We start from the raw sequence: 12,776 nt of genomic DNA on the forward strand, positions 1-12,776 counted from the left end.
GTGCCGCGTCATCACTGATTGGCTCTCAGATGAAATGCTACGTCTGTTTGTGTGTGTGTCTCTTTGTGTCTGTCTCTGTGCGGTGCCGCGAGTTGACGGTCGCTTCTCGCCGCTAGGGCGTGTTACTTGTATTACAGTAAACAATAATATTGATTTATTTTTCAGTCTGAATAATTTTCTTAAAATTCCTATGTGGAGTGTTGCATAATTTGAATCAGGAAAATATGTTGTAATCTAATGGCTTACCTTGTACTATTCCCCACAGAACTGCCACAGCTGTATGAATACCTAGTTGAAGTTGAGATCAGTACTATTGACTTTGAATTGCTGCAGCAGCTGAAAAACATCTTTGACAACGTCAGTCTTCCTCTAAGAGTCACTGACAAAATAAACATCACAGAAGTCAACATAACATTCATAGGTAAGGATACAGTATATTGTTGGGGGTTTCTGGGATTTTACAGTTGACTGTAGTAAGAAATACCAAAGTACACTTCATCAAGAAGATTGTAGTTTATATTACACAAGTTGGTCATTATACTGACAAACCTGTGATTTCTGTAATCAAATTACTTATTGTGTACCATTCTGCTGACCACAGAACTACCACAACTCTATGAATACATAGTTGAAGTTGAGATCAGTACTATTGACTTTGAAGTGCTGCAGCAGCTGAAAAACATCTTGGACAACACTAGTCTTCCTATAAGAGTCAGTGATGCTATAAACATCACAGAAGTCAATATAACCTTCATAGGTAAGGATATACAGTACAGTATGTTCACGTTTCTGGGATTGCACAGTTGACTGTAGTAAGCAAAACCAAAGTACACATACTTTATATCATATTGAAGAACATCATCAAGAGGATTGTAGTTTATATTACTTACACAAGTTGGTCATTTATACTAACAAACCTGTGATTTTTGTAATCAAATTCTTAATGTGTACCATTCTGCTGACCACAGAACTACCACAACTCTATGAATACATAGTTGAAGTTGAGATCAGCACCGTTGATGTTGAAGTGTTACAGCAACTGAAGGACATATTGCACAACACCAGTCTTCCTATAAGAGTCAGTGACTCAATAAACATCACAGAAGTCAATATAACCTTAACAGGTATGAATAGTTTAATAAACATAATAATAATGTACTGCAACCATCAGGTCACATTTACTATGAAAACCTCCAGCTCATGTCCGTCAGTGACTAAGTGTGTCACGCTAGTGAAGGCAGTGTCTGTGCCGCGTCATCACTGATTGGCTCTCAGATGAAATGCTACGTCTGTTTGTGTGTGTGTCTCTGTGTGTCTGTCTCTGTGCGGTGCCGCTAGTTGACGGTCGCTTCTCGCCGCTAGGGTGTGTTACTTGTATTACAGTAAACAACAATATTGATTTATTTTTCAGTCTGAATAATTATTTTCTTAAAATTCCTATGTGGAGCATTGCATATTGAATCAGGAAAATATGTTGTAATCTAATGGCTTACCTTGTACTATTCCCCACAGAACTGCCACAGCTGTATGAATACCTAGTTGAAGTTGAGATCAGTACTATTGACTTTGAAGTGCTGCAGCAGCTGAAAAACATCTTTGACAACGTCAGTCTTCCTCTAAGAGTCACTGACAAAATAAACATCACAGAAGTCAACATAACATTCATAGGTAAGGATACAGTATATTGTTGGGGGTTTCTGGGATTTTACAGTTGACTGTAGTAAGAAATACCAAAGTACACTTCATCAAGAAGATTGTAGTTTATATTACACAAGTTGGTCATTATACTGACAAACCTGTGATTTCTGTAATCAAATTACTTATTGTGTACCATTCTGCTGACCACAGAACTACCACAACTCTATGAATACATAGTTGAAGTTGAGATCAGTACTATTGACTTTGAAGTGCTGCAGCAGCTGAAAAACATCTTGGACAACACTAGTCTTCCTATAAGAGTCAGTGATGCTATAAACATCACAGAAGTCAATATAACCTTCATAGGTAAGGATATACAGTACAGTATGTTGACGTTTCTGGGATTGCACAGTTGACTGTAGTAAGCAAAACCAAAGTACACATACTTTATATCATATTGAAGAACATCATCAAGAGGATTGTGGTTTATATTACTTACACAAGTTGGTCATTTATACTAACAAACCTGTGATTTTTGTAATCAAATTCTTAATGTGTACCATTCTGCTGACCACAGAACTACCACAACTCTATGAATACATAGTTGAAGTTGAGATCAGCACCGTTGATGTTGAAGTGTTACAGCAACTGAAGGACATATTGCACAACACCAGTCTTCCTATAAGAGTCAGTGACTCAATAAACATCACAGAAGTCAATATAACCTTAACAGGTATGAATAGTTTAATAAACATGATAATAATGTATTGCAACCATCAGGTTGCATTTACTTTGAAAACCTCCAGCTCATGTCCGTCAGTGACTAAGTGTGTCACGCTAGTGAAGGCAGTGTCTGTGCCGCGTCATCACTGATTGGTTCTCAGATGAAATGCTACGTCTGTTTGTGTGTGTGTCTCTTTGTGTCTGTCTCTGTGCGGTGCCGCGAGTTGACGGTCACTTCTCGCCGCTAGGGCGTGTTACTTGTATTACAGTAAACAATAATATTGATTTATTTTTCAGTCTGAATAATTTTCTTAAAATTCCTATGTGGAGTGTTTGCATAATTTGAATCAGGAAAATATGTTGTAATCTAATGGCTTACCTTGTACTATTCCCCACAGAACTGCCACAGCTGTATGAATACCTAGTTGAAGTTGAGATCAGTACTATTGACTTTGAAGTGCTGCAGCAGCTGAAAAACATCTTTGACAACGTCAGTCTTCCTCTAAGAGTCACTGACAAAATAAACATCACAGAAGTCAACATAACATTCATAGGTAAGGAATAAGGATACAGTATACTGTATTGTTGGGGGTTTCTGGGATTTTACAGTTGACTGTAGTAAGAAATACCAAAGTACACTTCATCAAGAAGATTGTAGTTTATATTACACAAGTTGGTCATTATACTGACACACCTGTGATTTCTGTAATCAAATTACTTATTGTGTACCATTCTGCTGACCACAGAACTACCACAACTCTATGAATACATAGTTGAAGTTGAGATCAGTACTATTGACTTTGAAGTGCTGCAGCAGCTGAAAAACATCTTGGACAACACTAGTCTTCCTATAAGAGTCAGTGATGCTATAAACATCACAGAAGTCAATATAACCTTCATAGGTAAGGATATACAGTACAGTATGTTGACGTTTCTGGGATTGCACGGTTGACTGTAGTAAGCAAAACCAAAGTACACATACTTTATATCATATTGAAGAACATCATCAAGAGGATTGTGGTTTATATTACTTACACAAGTTGGTCATTTATACTAACAAACCTGTGATTTTTGTAATCAAATTCTTAATGTGTACCATTCTGCTGACCACAGAACTACCACAACTCTATGAATACATAGTTGAAGTTGAGATCAGCACTGTTGATGTTGAAGTGTTACAGCAACTGAAGGACATATTGCACAACACCAGTCTTCCTATAAGAGTCAGTGACTCAATAAACATCACAGAAGTCAATATAACCTTAACAGGTATGAATAGTTTAATAAACATGATAATAATGTATTGCAACCATCAGGTCACATTTACTATGAAAACCTCCAGCTCATGATCGTCAGTGACTAAGTGTGTCACGCTAGTGAAGGCAGTGTCTGTGCCGCGTCATCACTGATTGGCTCTCAGATGAAATGCTACGTCTGTTTGTGTGTGTGTCTCTGTGTGTCTGTCTCTGTGCGGTGCCGCAAGTTGACGGTCGCTTCTCGCCGCTAGGGTGTGTTACTTGTATTACAGTAAACAATAATATTGATTTATTTTTCAGTCTGAATAATTATTTTCTTAAAATTCCTATGTGGAGCATTGCATATTGAATCAGGAAAATATGTTGTAATCTAATGGCTTACCTTGTACTATTCCCCACAGAACTGCCACAGCTGTATGAATACCTAGTTGAAGTTGAGATCAGTACTATTGACTTTGAAGTGCTGCAGCAGCTGAAAAACATCTTTGACAACGTCAGTCTTCCTCTAAGAGTCAGTGACACAATAAACATCACAGAAGTCAATATAACATTCATAGGTAAGGATACAGTATGTTGTTGGGGGTTTCTGGGATTTTACAGTTGACTGTAGTAAGAAATACCAAAGTACACATCATCAAGAAGATTGTAGTTTATATTACACAAGTTGGTCATACTGACAAACCTGTGATTTCTGTAATCAAATTACTTATTGTGTACCATTCTGCTGACCACAGAACTACCACAACTCTATGAATACATAGTTTAAGTTGAGATCAGCACTGTTGATGTTGAAGTGTTACAGCAACTGAAGGACATATTGCACAACACCAGTCTTCCTATAAGAGTCAGTGACTCAATAAACATCACAGAAGTCAATATAACCTTAACAGGTATGAATAGTTTAATAAACATGATAATAATGTATTGCAACCATCAGGTTGCATTTACTATGAAAACCTCCAGCTCATGTTCGTCAGTGACTAAGTGTGTCACGCTAGTGAAGGCAGTGTCTGTGCCGCGTCATCACTGATTGGCTCTCAGATGAAATGCTACGTCTGTTTGTGTGTGTGTCTCTGTGTGTCTGTCTCTGTGCGGTGCCGCAAGTTGACGGTCGCTTCTCGCCGCTAGGGCGTGTTACTTGTATTACAGTAAACAATAATATTGATTTATTTTTCAGTCTGAATAATTATTTTCTTAAAATTCCTATGAGGTGCATTGCATATTGAATCAGGAAAATATTGTGTAATCTAATGGCTTACCTTGTACAATTTATTCCCCACAGAACTGCCACAGCTGTATGAATACCTAGTTGAAGTTGAGATCAGTACTATTGACTTTGAAGTGCTGCAGCAGCTGAAAAACATCTTTGACAACGTCAGCCTTCCTCTAAGAGTCAGTGACGCAATAAACATCACAGAAGTCAATATAACATTCATAGGTAAGGATACAGTATGTTGTTGGGGGTTTCTGGGATTTTACAGTTGATCGTAGTAACAAAAAAAAAGTACACATCATCAAGAAGATTGTAGTTTATATTACACAAGTTGGTAATTATACTGACAAACCTGTGATTTCTGTAATCAAAATACTTATTGTGTACCATTCTGCTGACCACAGAACTACCACAACTCTATGAATACATAGTTGAAGTTGAGATCAGTACTATTGACTTTGAAGTGCTGCAGCAGCTGAAAAACATCTTGGACAACACTAGTCTTCCTATAAGAGTCAGTGATGCTATAAACATCACAGAAGTCAATGTAACCTTCATAGGTAAGGATACAGTATGTTGTTGGGGGTTTTGGGGATTTTACAGTTGACTGTAGTAAGAAATCCAAAGTACACATAATCAAGAAGATTCTAGTTTATGGGGTCCACTCAATATGCCGACGGGCCGCTGTTCCGACTAGCGTTGGCAGGTTAGTTAATCGTCACGGTTACTGAGGTTAGGTTTAGGGTTGGGGTTAGAGTTAGGGTTAGTTTTATTGTCGGAATACCGGCCCGTCGGCATATTGATGCGGACCCGTAGTTTATATTACACAAGTTGGTCATTATACTGACAAACTTGTGATTTCTGTAATCAAAATACTTATTGTGTACCATTCTGCTGACCACAGAACTACCACAACTCTATGAATACATAGTTGAAGTTGAGATCAGTACTATTGACTTTGAAGTGCTGCAGCAGCTGAAAAACATCTTGGACAACACTAGTCTTCCTATAAGAATCAGTGATGCTATAAACATCACAGAAGTCAATATAACCTTCATAGGTAAGGATATATACAGTACAGTATATTGACGTTTCTGGGATTGCACAGTTGACTGTAGTAAGCAAAACCAAAGTACACATACTGTATATCATATTGAAGAACATCATCAAGAGGATTGTGGTTTATATTACACAAGTTGGTCATTTATACTGACAAACCTTTGAATTTTGTAATCCAATTCTTAATGTGTACCATTCTGCTGACCACAGAACTACCACAACTCTATGAATACATAGTTGAAGTTGAGATCAGCACTGTTGATGTTGAAGTGTTACAGCAACTGAAGGACATATTGGACAACACTAGTCTTCCTTTAAGAGTCAGTGACTCAATAAACATCACAGAAGTCAATATAACCTTAACAGGTAAGAATATTGTATTCAACTTAAAAATTTGTGACAAGTTAAAAGAAATTAACATGAAAGATAATTTAAGGATAATCAAGTTCCTTATTAATATTGATTTACATTTCAGTCAGAAGAATTGTGTTCCTAATAATTGTGCTTGAAGTGTTGCATATTTAATCAGGAAAATGTATTTTTTTTATCTTGTATATTCCCCCACAGAACTTCCACAACTCTATGAATACATAGTTGAAGTTGAGATCAGCACTGTTGATGTTGAAGTGTTACAGCAACTGAAGGACATATTGGACAACACTAGTCTTCCTTTAAGAGTCAGTGACTCAATAAACATCACAGAAGTCAATATAACCTTAACAGGTAAGAATATTGTATTCAACTTAAAAATTTGTGACAAGTTAAAAGAAATTAACATGAAAGATAATTTAAGGATAATCAAGTTCCTTATTAATATTGATTTACATTTCAGTCAGAAGAATTGTGTTCCTAATAATTGTGCTTGAAGTGTTGCATATTTAATCAGGAAAATGTATTTTTTTATCTTGTATATTCCCCCACAGAACTTCCACAACTCTATGAATACATAGTTGAAGTTGAGATCAGCACTGTTGATGTTGAAGTGTTACAGCAACTGAAGGAAATATTGGACAACACTAGTCTTCCTATAAGAGTCAGTGACTCAATAAACATCACAGAAGTCAATATAACCTTAACAGGTAAGAATAGTTTATTAAACGTAATAATTATCCATATTACAGTAATCAGTAATATTGATTTATTTTTCAGTCTGAATAATTATGTTCTTAACATTCCAATGTGAAGCATTGCATATTGAATCCGGAAAATATTTTGTAATCTAATGGCTTACCTTGTACTATTCTGCTACAGAAGGTCCACAGCTGTATGAATACATAGTTGAAGTTGAGATCAGTACTATTGACTTTGAAGTGCTGCAGCAGCTGAAAAACATTTTGGACAACGTCAGTCTTCCTATAAGAGTCAGTGATGCAATAAACATCACAGAAGTCAATATAACCTTCTTAGGTAAGGATATACAGTACGTTGGAGTTTCTGGAATTGTACAGTTGATTGTATTAAGCAAAACCAAAGTACACTTAAACATCATGAAGAGTATTGTGGTTTATATTACACAAGTTGGTCACTTATACTGCCAACCTGTGATTTTTTTAACCAACTTACTTATTTTGTACCATTTTGCTGACCACAGAACTACCACAACTCTATGAATACATAGTTGAAGTTGAGATCAGCACTGTTGATGTTGAAGTGTTACAGCAACTGAAGGACATCTTGGACAACACTAGTCTTCCCCTAAGAATCAGTGACTCAATAAACATCACAGAAGTCAATATAACCATAATAGGTAAGCATATTGAATTCAACTTTAAATTCATGGCAAGTTACAGTAAAGAAAAAAAAAAAAAAAAAAAAGACCTGATAGAATTCATTATGATTTACATTTTCTAAATTAATAAAACAACCAAAATATCACTCATTTTTGTGATTTGTTGGTTTTCATTGTGTAATTTTACTATGTTAAATGTCTATCTTCCGCAATCCAAATTCATATGTCAGAACAACAAAGAAAGGAAATAAAGTAAGATGTTTTTCTCCACAGTTGCTCCAGTTGTTTATGAATACCTGATAGATTTCGAGGTGAACACTACAAACTACTCCACGATTGATCAACTGAGATACATTCTGACAAATATCTCTCATCCAGTCCAAGTCTCTAAGCTCATAAACATCTCTGATGCGAACATTACTACTGGTAAGTGTCAGCGGATCATAAAGGAATATTTTGCAGCCCTCCCAATTCTCGAATTGATGTGATTACTTAGTCAAGTTAGAATAGCTGGAACAGTTTCCTTAATTTGTTTTGAATGTGTTTTGTTGTGCCTTAGTTTGCCATCAAAATGGCATGGATTTCCAGTGCCGTTGTGAAGATGACTATCTATGGCCTTGTGAAAGGTGTGCCATCTATGGGAAGTGTGACAATGACCAAAGTGACACATGTAGATGCATCAAGGCTCTTCCCCTAGATGGACAGTATTGTTTGTCAATTCAACCACGAAGTAAGTAACTTACAAATTTGATAAATTTCTGCTTGGGTGTGGAATTGTGTACGAAATATTATGATAGAAATAATCATGTAGTAAAAATGTAACTTCTTTAATCTCAATGCTGGTTTCCAACATGTTACTCTCTATCTTTATCCCATCAGACATTACAGCTTGTCCCCTTGCAACAACGTCTCCAATCACATCAACACCAGCAACATTAATAACTAGTAAGTATTTATATTGCATATGTTCTAAACATTGAAATTAATCATGTTGATCTGAATAGTAAAAGGTAGAATTAAGATATGATTTATTTCTTATAGACTCAACAACTACTGTTGCTACAACACAACAGAACACTACAGTCATTACAACGCCAGCATATTTAGTGACCAGTAAATAACTATCTACCAACTAAATTGGTTTAATATTTTCTTCCTAATATGTTGAGATGTGTCATGACAAATATGTCAATTAAATGCAATATGTAAATTGGGTAACACTTTATATTAAGGATGCCTTTATAATCCATTATAATGCATTATAAGCTCATTTATAATGCATTATAACACACTTATAAGGCATTATAACACTCGTTATAAATGTTTATAATCATGTATAACAGCTTATAACAGTTTATAACCACGTTTATAACGCATTATTAAGTGCTGGTTATAATGCGTTATAATGCAAAGTGGAACAGCACATTATAACTACCATAACTTACTTAATTATAAATGCACATAGTGAAGTGCTATAATGTGTCATAATGCATTATAACCAATGTGTTTATTAAATATAATAATCATCTATAATATGCTATAGCATGACTTTGAGACCTTTAAGTAAAGTGACGACATTTATTAACGGTTATTAGCAATTGTATCATACTATAATACCTTATAGCACAACATAGTGACCTTTAAGTAAAGTGACAACATGAATTAAAGGTTATTAGCAATTGTATCATACTATAATACCTTATAGCACAACATAGTGACCTTTAAGTAAAGTTACAACATTAATGAATGGTTATTAGCAATTGTATCCTACTATAATACCTTATAGCACAACATAGTGACCTTTAAGTAAAGTGACAACATTTATTAACGGTTATTAGCAATTGTATCATACTATAATACCTTGTAGCACAACATAGTGACCTTTAAGTAAAGTGACAACATGATTTAATGGTTATTAGCAGTTGTATCATATTATCATATATTGACACTAAAAGACAAAGAAATTCTCAAAGACATCTTTATTTCACGGATTGGCATATCTCAAATATGGCATGTGAGGTAAACAAAACTTTCTAAACTACACAACAAAGTGTGAATACTAGAAATAGATGTAAATAGTTGCTTTTACTAGCTTTACTCAGGAAAGTGTGAAACTCAAAAATTACAAAATGACAGAAATTCAGAAATGAGAATGATATACAACAATATGCAAATGAAAATTATACCATGCATGTTGTATCACTACACAATAACATACAAAAATAGTATGAGGCCCACAAAACATTTAACCAACACAAACATAAGAGGCCTAATTAGCTGTTATATACAAAGTCTAAAACTTCACATAAAAGACCATAAGTGTGTCTACATGTCAGCATTACAACCGCTTTTAAAAATGCTAAACAACTAAAATAAAAACGAATTGTAAAATGAATTAACATACCTTATGGCTACTACAGTACATAGCAGCATGGCTACATAGCAGTTAGCATATTAACCAAACATACTGTACAGTTCACACATGAGAATTATGCACCTATGAACTATCAAACAATTGCACACTTCTATGCTAAAAAGCAGCTTACAGACAATGCCATGTGTAAACCATGAAGGACAGCATATGAAGGACAGTAGCTACATGCAGCTGTCTCTAGCAATATCTTCAGAATGAATGAGAAGCACTTGCTGTTTGCGAGGTTATCAAAATAAGATGCGTGTGCAAATACACAGAACAACCACCAGGGGGTGTCAAACGTAAAAGTATAGTACAAATTTTAAGGTATACATGAGTTAACACTCATCTGTCTTGTAGAAACAGATGTGGCCTAGAACCTCCTCATGCTTACTGCTTTAAAACCAAGTCGGAAGGTTTTTCAAGTGCTCAAACATTATGAATACACAAGTTTAATTTAAATGGCAGTTTCAAATTGTATGGGCAGGAAGTTACAATAAACAATAAATCTAATCTATGAGTATTCATTAATTCAATCTTACAATTTAATGACACCTTAAATAAGCAAATACCACTCAAATGCACATTTAATATGAAACTGACCGTACACAATTCGGGAGAATGCTTTTGTCAATAAAAGCGTAATGTATTGACAAAAGTTTCATACTAAATGATCATTTTAGTGGTATTATTTTATTTAGATTGTTATTAGATTGTAAGATTGAAGATTTTTTTTATTGTCTCAACATTTTAAGGTTAATTGTAAGTTTGTGCACATTTATTTTGAAACTGGCATTTCAATGAAACTTGTGTATTCATGTTTGAGCTCTTGAAAAAGGTCTAATGTAACCTTCCAACTTGTTTTTTTTTATTATATTTGACACCCCTTTTTTCTGTGTACTTGTACACAGAAAACTTGTATCTTATTTTGATAACCTCGCAAACAGGAAGTGATCTCATTCATTCTCAAGATATTGCTGCATGTTGCTGTTGTCCTTCATATGATGTCCTTCATGGTTTACACATGGTTTGTTTACACATGGCATTGTCTGTAAGCTGCTTTTTAGCATAGAAGTGTGCATTTGTTTCATAGTTCATAGGTGTATAATTCTCAAGTGTGAACTGTACAGTATGTTTGGTTAATACTGTATGCTAGCTGCTATGTAGCCAACTAGCCATGCTAACTAGGCATAAGCTAATTTAAGTTAGAGTTTGTTTTTATTTTGTTGTTTAAAAGCGGTTGTAATGCTGACATGTAGTCACACTTATGGTCTTTTATGTGAAGTTTTAGACTTTGTATATAACAGCTAATTAGGCCTCTTATGTTTGTGTTGGTTAAATGTTTTGTAGGCCTCATACTATTTTTGTATGTTATTGTGTAGTGATACAACATATCAGTTTCATTTTATTTTAAAGTTGTATAATGTATGTCATGAGTTTCTGTCATTTTGTAATTTTAGAGTTGCAGACTTTCCAGAGTAAAGCTAGGAAAAGCAACTGTTTACCTCTATTTCCAGTATACACACTTTGTTGTGTAGTTTGGACAGTTTTGTTTATCTCACATGCCATATTTGAGATATGCCAATGCGTGAAATAAAGATGTCTTTGATAATTTCTTTGTCTTAATATTTATTGTCACTTAACTTAAAGTAAAAGTAATGCTATAGGGTATTATACTATACAACTGCTAATAACCATTAAATAATTCTGCCACTTTACTTAAAGGTCACTATGTTGTGCTATACGGTATTATAGTATGATACAATTGCTAATAACCTTTAATTCATGTTGTCACTTTACTTAAAGGTCACTATGTTGTGCTATAAGGTATTATAGTAGGATACAATTGCTAATAACCATTCATTAATGTTGTCACTTTACTTAAAGGTCACTATGTTGTGCTATAAGGTATTATAGTATGATACAATTGCTAATAACCGCTAATAAATGTCGTCACTTTACTTAAAGGTCTCAAAGTCATGCTATAGCATATTATAGGTGATTATTATATTTAATAAACACATTGGTTATAATGCATTATGACACATTATAGCACTTCACTATGTGCCTTTATAACTAAGTAAGTTATGGTAGTTATAATGTGCTGTTACACTTTGCATTATAACGCATTATAACCAGCACTTAATAATGCGTTATAAACGTGATTATAAACTGTTATAAGCTGTTATACATGATTATAAACATTTATAACGAGTGTTATAATGCCTTATAAGCGTGTTATAATGCATTATAAATGAGCTTATAATGCATTATAATGCATTATAAAGGCATCCTTAATATAAAGTGTTACCGTAAATTGCAGTTTTCTGCTGACATGAGCAGGAAACAGGCAATTGCTTTTTTTTTAAATATATATTCAGATGGCTAACCATTCTTCCTATAGAAAATTGTCTCTGTGACACTTCCTGGGGCCACAATCTGCCTCCAAAACTATTATTTTTATCTGTGAGAATTCTGTCATTGGTCTGCTTATTTGGCAGCCTGCCAAATAAGCAGACCAATCAGGACCGCCTCTTGTTGTTGTTCGGATTGGTTGACCTGTCTGTCAATCCTTTTAGCCCCGGTCAGCTGGTTCATGCACCAATGAGCTGCTAGTGACAGAGCTTACAGATAAAATAATACTTTTGTAGTTTTGGAGGCAGACTGCGGCTCCTAGAAGCGCCACAGAGACTAGATTTTTTAAGGGAGCTTTTCTAGCCGCCTGAATAAAATAAAATAAAAATA

This window comes from Nannobrachium achirus (genome assembly GCF_963921795.1).
Source record: "Nannobrachium achirus genome assembly, chromosome: 16".
Lineage (NCBI taxonomy): Eukaryota > Metazoa > Chordata > Actinopteri > Myctophiformes > Myctophidae > Nannobrachium > Nannobrachium achirus.